This window comes from Trichosurus vulpecula, chromosome 2 (assembly GCF_011100635.1).
Source record: "Trichosurus vulpecula isolate mTriVul1 chromosome 2, mTriVul1.pri, whole genome shotgun sequence".
NCBI lineage: Eukaryota > Metazoa > Chordata > Mammalia > Diprotodontia > Phalangeridae > Trichosurus > Trichosurus vulpecula.
The window spans coordinates 217,906,114-217,917,166 of NC_050574.1; positions in this window are offsets into that span (position 1 = coordinate 217,906,114).

The window sequence follows — 11,053 nt, forward strand, 5'->3', positions numbered from 1 at the left end:
GAATGGTAAAAATGTTGACCTCTGGCTCTTTATAACCTAATTTTACCAACCTTTGTACACCCTGTCAGGGACAACCTTAAATAATAATTATGGCTTTGTATGCATCTTTAATGTTGTTCAGTCATTTTTCAGCCTTGTCTGACTCTTCGTGACCCCGTTTGGGGTTTTCTTGGCAAAGATAGTGGAGTGGTTTGACATTTCCTTCTCCAGCTCATTTGACAGGTGAGGAAACTGGCAGACAGGGTTAAGTGACTTGCCCAGGGTCACAGAGCTAGTAAGTGTCAGAGGTCAGATTTAAACTCAGGAAGATGAGTTTTCCTGACTCCAGGCCCAGCACTCTATCCCCTGCTGCCCTTAAAACTAAAATTAATGGTGAATTAATTCTACATTGGGCATTTTGTTGTTTCTGTTATTTCTATTCTAGGTATAATAATCTATAACCTCAAATTTAAATGTTATAAACACATTAGCAAATATGAATATATAAAAGGAATTTTTTAAAAAGAATAATCTCATTTAATTATAAAAATGATAGAAATTGAGAAAAAGCTATACAGTATACACTAAGTCAACTCTGTCTCAAGATGGCAGTTGACAGAGAGTTGACATAGGAGTGAGGAGGACTTGGATTTACATCCTGCCTCTGCTCTGACACATCCTGGCCTGGAGATTCTGGGTATATCATTTCCCTTTTCAGTGACCAGGCAGCTCTCTAAGACTATAGAGGACAGAGCAGGTTCCAAACTGTGTCAGTAAAGAGAGTTTCTTCTACAGATTAAAATCATTGATCTGGTCCAAATCTAAATATGGCATTTTTTTCTGAAAATGCTTAAATTCTTGTTGGCTTTGTCATTTTATTTAAAACTTAGCCATACAAAATGAAATAATATTTAAGGGAAAAAGGATGAAAAGGATTACAAAAAATTTTACAAAAATATTTAGCTAATAGAATAATTAATTTCATAACGAAAATGTTAAATTACTTGATCTTGGTACATGATTTCTTAATGCTGGCTAAAGTTAACTCTGAAACACAATAGTATATTTTAAAATTCTGATTTGTGTGCCAGGAACAATATTTTTTTCGATGACTAGTCACTTGGCTGCTCTTCTTTCTACAATAATGTAAGTTCCAAGAGGGCTAGCTAAGTAGCTTGTGCTTCTCAGAGTGTTCATATTATGAGCTGAAATCTTATTCTAATGCATGGACCAATATTTTCTCTCTTTGATGACTAGGTTTGAAGGGGAAAAAAAAGTTGACTGGCAACACTGCAACAAACCTTACTGAAAATGCACTGATCTATACGAATAGCCATTCACTTTGCGGCTGGAGAGACTTCTCCTATCTCTGTTCTTCACTTCAAGGGAATCTCCCCCTCACCCTTTTTAATCAAAGGAGAGAAGGACACATTTGAGTCAAACTGTAGAAGTCTTTGGGCTCTCAGATGCAGAATGAGAACCAAGGTTAGACTGTCAGTGACCTAGACTATATCCCACAAGGAGTCAAAATGAGGGGTGCTTTATGATACTATTTTTTTGTAAATATGCTTATTTGAATGCTAGAAAATCCCATGATACATGGGTATATATTTTGAGATAATTTAAGTCTAATAATCAGAATTCTGTAACCTCTGACACAAAAATGCCTGAAAGTCTTGGGAATGGCTCACAGTATGTTAGGTGCAGCTGTCACTGACTTTATGACATAGACTTGTCACCACACCCTTTGGTGTCCCCTGCACCCAAACTCTGAACAATTCAGAGCTTAGCCTTTCACAGGAAACTTCCTTGGGGCCAGATACCACATAGAGGAACAGAGAAGTATATAAATAAAAGGGGAGAGGAGGAAATAAGGGCAAAGAAGTGAGGATGAGTATAACATGGTCCATTCTTAGAATGGTGTCAAAAGCACAAAACCTCCAAATAGACTGCGGCTGGCAAAAATGCTAAGGACAACAAAATGTATTTTAAAATCTAAGTTGGGACAAAAGGAAGACCTAAGAGATAGAAACAATATTTAAACCTCTCATCAGGGAATGAGTTATTGTGATGAGTGACAGAAAGGAGGCAAAGTTATTCATATCTTATTTTGCTTCTGTATCTTCCCTCTCCCTTCCCCCTATAAAGGAAAACAGGCTTTGGACTGAGAAAGACAGAACCAAAATTGTTAACAATTTTGGATTAGTGAGAGACTAACTTCCTCAGTGGGTTTGTTACCAAACCTAAGCAAATCACATCTTAAGGTACTGAAAGAACTGACTGGTATAAATGCTGAGCTTACTTATCAGTGATCTTCGAAAAGTCGAGAACAGAAGATATGCCATAGGATCAATGATGGATCAATGTCCTGATTTTCAAAGACAGAAATGGACAGGCAGAGACAGACAGACACACAGAGTCAAACAGAGATGGAGAGAAGAGGATGAAGCCCAAATACTTTATCAGGCCACTGAGCTTGAAGCAAAGGCCTGGAAAAATTGGCAAATATATTATTAAAGTAGTGCCTTGTAAGTAGTCAGAAAGGAAATCAGTGATTATGAAGTGCCAGCCTGACTTAATCAGAAATAGGCAATCCTATGCTAACTTCATTTTTTGTTTGTCTTTTTTTAATAGTTTCTAGGTTGGTACATCAGGAGAATGCTTTAAACATCATATACTTGAATTTCAGGAAAGCATTTGATGAAGCATCTTATACCATCTTTGGGAACAGAATGGTATGATGTGGGCCAGACATTGATAGTTAGATAGTATGGATGTAATTGAGTAACTGAAAGTAAAGAGTAAGCACCAAAGGATCAATATTAGCTTATAGTTCTATAGTGGAATGCCCCAAGGATATGTCCTTGACCTTATTCCATTCAACATTTTATAACTATGACTTGGATAAAGACTTAGGTGATATGCACATCAAATTTTCAGGTAATATAAAACTAGGAGGAGGAGTGAAGATATTGGATAACAAAATTAGGAGCTGAAAATATCAATTGATTAGGTCCAAATCTATTAAAGAAATTCAATAATAAAGTTGAATATTTGGGTTGAAAAAAAACCCTCATATACATAGTACTGGGGTAGGTATGGATAGGCAGCAGGGTTGTTTTTTTCCTGAAAAAGAGATGGAGGGAGGATTTTGTTTACTGTAAGCTCCATGTAAGTCATCAGAGATGGAAGCCACCAAGTTTGATGTAACTACAGCATTAATAGAGGCATAGTATACAGAAAAAGAGGTGATAGTCCTTTGTGCTCTTCATCTAAAGGGTTTTGTCAGTATTGAGTGCTTTATTCTAGGAAAGATATTGCCAGACTATAGCAGATGGTCAGATTGGGTCAGAAGAGTCACAATTAAAGGAACTAGATACATTTATACTGGAAGAGAAAAAGTGGGATGAAGGTGAGGAGAAAGGTACTGATAACTTTTTTCAAATTTCAGAAGAGTTACCAAGTAGATAAGGGAATAGACTTGTTCTGTCTGGGCTAGAGGGCAGAACTAGAAGTAAAGTGTGAAAACTTGACAATTTCAGAGAGAGAAATTTACTCTCAATGTTAGGAAAAACTTCATAATACTTAGCACTATGGTGAGTTCACCATCGTGAGGAATTCACATAATAGTTACTCTGTCCTAACTCTCACCAACCTACTGCTCAGACCAGCCCCTCATCACCAGGCTATCTGGACCCCCCAATCAAAGTCAGAACTTTCACCTAATTCTCCTCTCCCCACCAAAAAAATTCAAATCAGCATCCAAGAAGGGACTTGGGGCTAGAGCTATGAATGTCAAAAGGAAAGATTGTTATAATCTACTCTCATATGATTAGCAAACTCTTCTTCTGCCCTTCAAATTTCTGTGATTCAGAGTCAAAGGCTACCTAGAAGGAAAATCTATTCTTTGCAATAGGCCCTCTCCCTCAGTCCTATGTTTCACAAGATCTAGAGCTACTCTCCTAGTCTCCACTTGCACTGGCAGCCTAGAACCCCAAAGGGTGACTGCTATATCTCATCTCAGGACTTTAAGGTTTAATCCTCAGGGGTTGCATGTGTCTTTTCTATAACTGATAGGTACCCACTGGTATGCACAGTTATCAGTTGTTATCAATTAGGCAACTGAATTTTTTTAGCTTTTATTATTTTTAGTATTTTAGGATATTCACTATAGTTGTATAAGGGGTACAAAACACCCCCTTCCATTGTTGGCAGCATTCTCTCCCACAAGTAGAGTCCACTGCAAAGTGGGCTCAATCTTGGAGCACATGTGACAAAGAGGTAACTAACAGCTCCTGTAATTTCTTTTGCTGGAGTTCTCAAGATGTTTCCCTTAAGTATGGTATAGCTTTTCTTTTGGAGTCCTTGTAGAATCTTCAATCTTTCTTCTTCCTGTCCTTAGCTCATAATAAGCAGACACTGCAATCAGCTATTGCTGTCCTGGGAACACTACAGGGACACTGATAAAAATGTTCAAATCCTTTAGTCTTCCAAAGTTCATGATGTTCTCTGGCCAAGATGGCAGGAGGTGGGGGAGGGAGAGGGGCTAAGATTGAAAATCTTCTGTCCCCTCCCGCCCATGTAATTCCTTCTTAGGGGGTTGGCTGCAAGCTTTCCCTGTGCTTGCAGATGCTGAAATTCTCTATTCCAAACTAGCTTGTTGGTTTTATTCAAGCCCCACAGGATGTGGTCAAATCCCTTACCTAATCTAAATACACTTTCTGTTTGTTTCATTTCATCCAATGGCTTTCAAAGACTATGAAATTGATCAATTACCCTTCACAGTCTAAATCCTATGACTGTTTTATTGGTCGATGCCTAGGTCCTGTTTAGACCTAGTTCACACCTATAATTATTGGTTTTAACTTGACAGTCAAGGGTTTGACATCTTTTAACTGGTTGGGGTGAGTGTATTTGATTCAATAAATCTTTACTCTTATACCAATAAACTCCAGCCCTTCTCCTCAACATCTCTTGATGCTTGCTACTCTTGATTTTGATACTCCCTCCCTTTCCATTGTGCCCTCTGGACCCTTCCTTGTATTTTTAACAAAATGCCCACCATCTCAGATCTCTTCCTCTCAAATTTCTTTGAGTTCTTTGCAATCACAGAAGCTTAGTTCCTGCTAGGTAACACATGATCCTTGGCCAGCCTCTCTAGTACTGGATGTACCTTCCCTTATCTACCTTGAATCAGGCTGGAATAGTAGGCATATTACTTGCTCATCAGTGCCACTTCCAGACTGCTTGCTGCTATGATTAAACAACCTCTTCTGCTTCATCATTCTTTCCATCCAAACATATCACCCTATACAGATCTTGGTGGCAACTAGCCACCAGGTCATTTCCTTTCTCAAGGAATTTGATATCTGGCTTACACTCTTCCTCTTTATTGCGATCCATGTTCTTATACTTTTGGACTTCAAAATACTTGTCAATGTCCCAGTGAAGACCTCGGTCTTCTAGTTCATCAACTTCCTCAAATCCCATGGATGGCCTGTATCTTCACTCCTTCTCAGGGACCAATAAAGATGGCCATAACCTTGCTCTCATTATCAACCACCACCTTCATGATCCATAATTCTTAAATTCCTCTATCTCACCTATCTATTCTTCCATCTGTCCCTGTGTCTCCCACCTTCTAAACATACTCTTGGTCTTCATCACAATCTCCAATCACTCTATCCATCCCTGTTTTTTCAGTCCATTACCCATGCTAGGTCCATAGTTTTATTTGGAATTCTGAGCTTAGTTAATCTCTTCAATTCTCTATTGTCCTCCACCCTCAAATTCCTTGCTACTTCATCCCTTTCTAAATCTCAATTCTGATTTGCTCTCACCATCCACCTTGGCTTCCACTAGAGTGATGATGAGCACTGCTATAGGAAGTTATAAAACTTCTCAGACTCACTGCTCTACAGATTTGTCCCATATGATGTTTAAAGGGCCCTTCCTACTCCATGCGTATTCTGTTAGTCTTCCTTGATTGATTCCCTATTCCCTACTGTAGACCTCACAGTGATAATTTAAAATATTTTCTCTTCTTAAATCACCCACATCAATCCCTCTCCTCTCTCTTTCAATGGAGAACATTGCTTCATACTTTAGTGATAAAATTGAAGCCCTTCTTTATGGGCTCCCATTTCTCCTCAATGCTACATCTCACTATCATTCATCATTCTCTCCTTCCCTGCTTCAGCCTCTGAGGACTACAAAGGCATCTTCCCCTTGACCACCCCAACTTTTCTGCTTAAGCCTTTGTTCCCAAACCCCCTCTTCTCCTAGAGCTTGCCCGTTTAATCATTGCTTCTCCCTATCCAATCTTTAGTCCCTTTTTATCCAGGGGCTTCTTCCTCTCTGCCAAACAAACACTTCTAGAGCTCCCCCATTGTTAAAAACAAACAAACAGACTTCATTTGACTATCTAATCCCATTAAGCTATTGTCCTATCATCTCTTTACTCCTTCACAGCCAAGTTCTTAGGGGAAAAAAAAGAACAAGCATATGTAATGGTTACCTATCCTTTTCCCCCTTGCATTCTTTTCCCTCTACTCACTTCTTATACACTCACAATCTGATTCCTGAGCCCCAATACTGAATTGAAACTCGTTTCATGAAGTTCACCAATGATTGTTCAGTTGCAAAATTCAATAGCTTTTTCTCAGTCCTTATCTGTCTTGACATTGTTGGCCAACCCCACCTTTTGAATACTTTATTTTTCCATTTTTTTTAACTACTCTCTTCCTTCTTGTTAAATAATACCTTCTCAGTTTCCTTTGTTTATTCATAATTCATTGTCCCAATTTCCATTTCTGACTGCACCATAGGACTCTATCCTGGACTTTCCCTCTTTTCTAATCTCCTAGAAGTCCTTTTGCTGGATTCCTCAAGATGTTCCTCTTAAGTATGATGTGTCTTTTCTGCTGAGCTCTTTGAATCGGCATTTTCTTATTATATACAGTCTGTCCTTAACTCCCACTGAAGATCATTAACTATTCTGGGGGCACTGGTAGGTTGTTGATGAAAATCTGTAGGTCCTCCAAAGTTCTTGAAGTTCTCCTCTGACTAAGTATTGAATTTGAACATATATTCATGAGTATTCCATGCATCCTAATCTTAAACCAAAGACAATTTAGTAATAAATGATTTTTAAGTAATACCAGCACAGTTTTTTAAAAAAGCTTCACATAATGGTCACAACCCATCTATGCCAATTATGCAGTGAAATATACTAGTGCCTTGTAGGTAACAGGTAGGCTTTTGAGAAGGACAAGCCCTCAATTCCACTGCAGAAGATATTTCTTTGTAATCTAATTTGGAAATATGAATTAATTTCTCCCCCTCCTTTTTTTTTTTGTTTGTCTGGACCTGAAATTTCATTAGTGTAGGGCATTTCTGTTATGGAAACTCCTACTAATACAAATCTGAAATCTGTCTGTAATTTAAGAGTTGTCCAGGGACACAGAAAGGTTAAGACATTTGCCCACAATCACCCAATCAATAGTGTTAGAGGCAGAACTTGAACTCTGCTCTTTTTTTTTTTTTTTTTTTTGCTGCAGAAAGAGCTTTTGACTTTATTCCCACAAATCTTGTCACAGGACATTTTAATCATTTTAGTATGTTACACATATACCATTCTCTGTTCTTCCCTCTTATTTCCCCCCTCCAAAATGAAGACTCAAATTTCTATAACACTCTACAGTTTACAAAACCTTTCCCTTAGAATATTCCCAAGGAAACAGAGAGGACAGGTGTCTTGTCCATGTGTAGCCAAAAGGGCAGTTGAGGCCCAGAGAGGCAGGGAGACTTGCCCAAAGAGCTCATTAGCATATGAAGCAGCACACCTGATCCCTAATTCCAGGGCTCTTTTCCCTCAAGTTGCGTTACCAGGGAGAACTTGCTATCTTGCCCCTTCCAAGGCCCTGTTGTGAAATCTTGCACTGCAGAAGAAATCATACACACTGGACACCTCTTGGAAGAAGAGTATAAGATTTTTACATGTCCTCATCTTCAGCAGCTTGGGGTCCCTTGGCACTAGTCCTCTGTTGTGGTAGTGAGGGAAGGCAGAAGCTCTCGAACTCAGCTCTTCTTAACCGCAAAATGGCTCCCTGTGAACCAAACTATGCTGCTTCTTTTGGTTGCATATAGTTAGATTTTGTACTACTCCTATCTGCATAACACTACCACAAATTTCTGATATTTTGAGGTACAAATAACTGATTTATAGATGAACTTTTAAATCTCACTTCACTCAAATATTAGGAGCTATCTGTATTCAATTTTTTAAAAGTTTAATCTGTGTAATACCTTTTTAAATGATTTTTTTAAAAAACCACATTTTTGTCACTTAAAGGAATAATCTTCAATTACCTTGGAAGCTCTATTCCTTAATAATTTTGGATAAATAAGGTACTAATATGGGAATACTATTGAATTTTATAATCAATGCTCCTATTACTAGCCCTAATTTTAACTGTCTCTTCTGTATAGGTCTGCCTCATTTTATAGAAAACAGAAATACAGAAATAGAAAAGAGGGAACTGATTTTGTACACATAACTGAAGATGCCCCTGACAGAATTATCAGGTTCCTCTGAGTGTTTCTGGAAATGTGCCCCACTCCACCCCCAATTAGAATCAACATTTTTGAGCCAGAAGTTCCTTTAAAAATCATGCAGGCCAATGCTGTAATTTTATGGATAAGGAATTAACCAGAGCAGATCAGTCACTTTCCTAAAGTTATCATGCTAGTGGAAGGATTGGAACAGAAACCTAGACCTGTTGGCTCCTAGGCTAATGATCTTGTCCTCATGCTAGACTGTCCTGACCGTTTCAAGTTATTATTACATGTATACCAGTAAATGCTCTATCATTTATCCATTTTGAATTTCTAGAATAATTGAATTTCAGAACTACAAGAGACCTCAAAGTATAAATCCATTCTACAACATCCCCTACAAATGTTCATTAAATTTCCAGGCTTTAACACTTTCAGCATAGAGAAGTCACCTTCTCTGAAGCAAACACACAGTCTATTCTGGGCAACTCTGCTTGTTAGGAAGTTTCTCCTTAGCACTCTGCTAGACTCTGCTTCCCCCTGACTTCCATCCATTTTCTCTAAAGCTGACATTTGGATCCACTTTATAACCTTTCAAATATTTGAGGGATAGCTAAATGAATGGATCATATTCATTTTGGAAAAGAGAAGACAGAAGGGATATAATAACTGTCTTCAAGTGTTTCAAGTTCCTCATGTTATGTGTTTTCAAAAATCCTTGAAGTATTGAACTCTAGTTGGTGGTGGGGATAGAAGAGATAATAAAGATTTCAATCAAGAAAATGAAATGATGAATTTGATGCATTAGGAAGATTAATCTCATGGTTAGATATAGGATAGTGGTGTTAGGGAATACCTGTAGTGAGACTTCTTGGTTAATAGGATTTAGAGCTCAGAGGTTAAGTGAGAAACAGACCTTAGAGACCATCTAATACCACCATATTTTTATAGATAAGGTAAGTAGGGGTCAGAGAAGTTAAAATTTCTACTTTAATAAGTAATGAAAGTATGAATCTAATCTAGGTGTTCTAGATATTTAATGGTTAAGGTCAGAGAAGAGACTTTAGAGGTTATTTAGTTACCAGTGTCAAATTGAAATAGAAACATTCCTGTGCATCACATATTGACCTAGAAAGCCACAAATTAACATTACCTGTTTTGTATTGTCAGGACAGTTAGGTGGTGCAGCAGATAGAATGCCAGGCTTGAAGTCAGGAAGACTCATCTTCCTGAGTTAAAATATGGACTCAGACACTTACTAGCTGTGTGCAAGGCACTTATTTCTGTTTGCCTCAGTTTCTTCACCTGTAAAATGATCTGGAGAAGGAAATAGCAAACCACTCCAGTATCTTTCCTAAGAAAACCCTAAATGGGGCTATTTAAAGTTGGACACTATGGAAACAATTCAACAACAACATGGCTGTATTTTTATTTTTCTTAAATATTTCCCAATTACATTGTAATCTTGTTCCCACTCCAGAGTTTTTTGGGGCCCATGGCGGTAAGTTTGAAACTTCTGAATTTTATAGCTAAGGAAAATGAGGCCCAGATATATTGTTCTTTCTACTATCTTGCTTCTCATTCTGGGAAGAAAGACCTGTTGTAGCAGTGTGGGTATAAGGTGATGAAAGCTAAGAGGAGAAGCAGTGAGGAAATCTGATATCCGTTACAGAGGGGCAGTAGAGTTAAGGTGAATAATTTAAGGTGAAGAATTATCTATCTAGATCTATACCTACATATCTATATCTATATAATCTATATGTGTCCATATGTAGCTAAACATATACCTATATCTATAATATATATCTATATCGATCTAACATAACTACAGATGCACATTTATCTATAACATAGATATATCTGTACCTATGATCTAGATATAGCTAGATTGTGTAGATTAAAGATATAATCTAGATACAACTAGGTTATATCTAGATTTTACACATTATATATACATAGATACTAATATAGTAATCTAGATAGACAAAAATAGATATGTATATGTCATATATATGTCTCTGCATAGAAACTCATTGGGGAGAGAGAGAAAGAGAGAGAGGAGAGAGAGGTGGATAGAGAAGTAGATATAGGTATAAATAATTACTATCTCTATACTAACAATTATCAAATCTACTATCCAGCCCCAACCTCTCTGCTGACCTCCAATCTTGTATCTGCAACTGCTTTTCAGACATCTCAAACTGTATGTCCAGTAGACATCTTCAATTAAATATATCTCAAACAATTTATCTTTCCCCCATACCCTCCCCTCTTCCTATATCCCTATTACTGTAGAGAGCAACATCATCTTCCTAGTCCCCAGGCTCGCAACCTAGTAGTCATCCTGTACTCCTCACTGTCTCACACCCCTGATATCAAATCTGTTGGGAAGGCCTGTCAATTTCACCTTTGCTTTTCACCTCTTGAATACACCCCCTTCTCTTCTCTGACACTGCCACCCCTCACTACAGGCCCAAATCACCTAACACCTGGACTATTATAATATTCTACTGGTGGG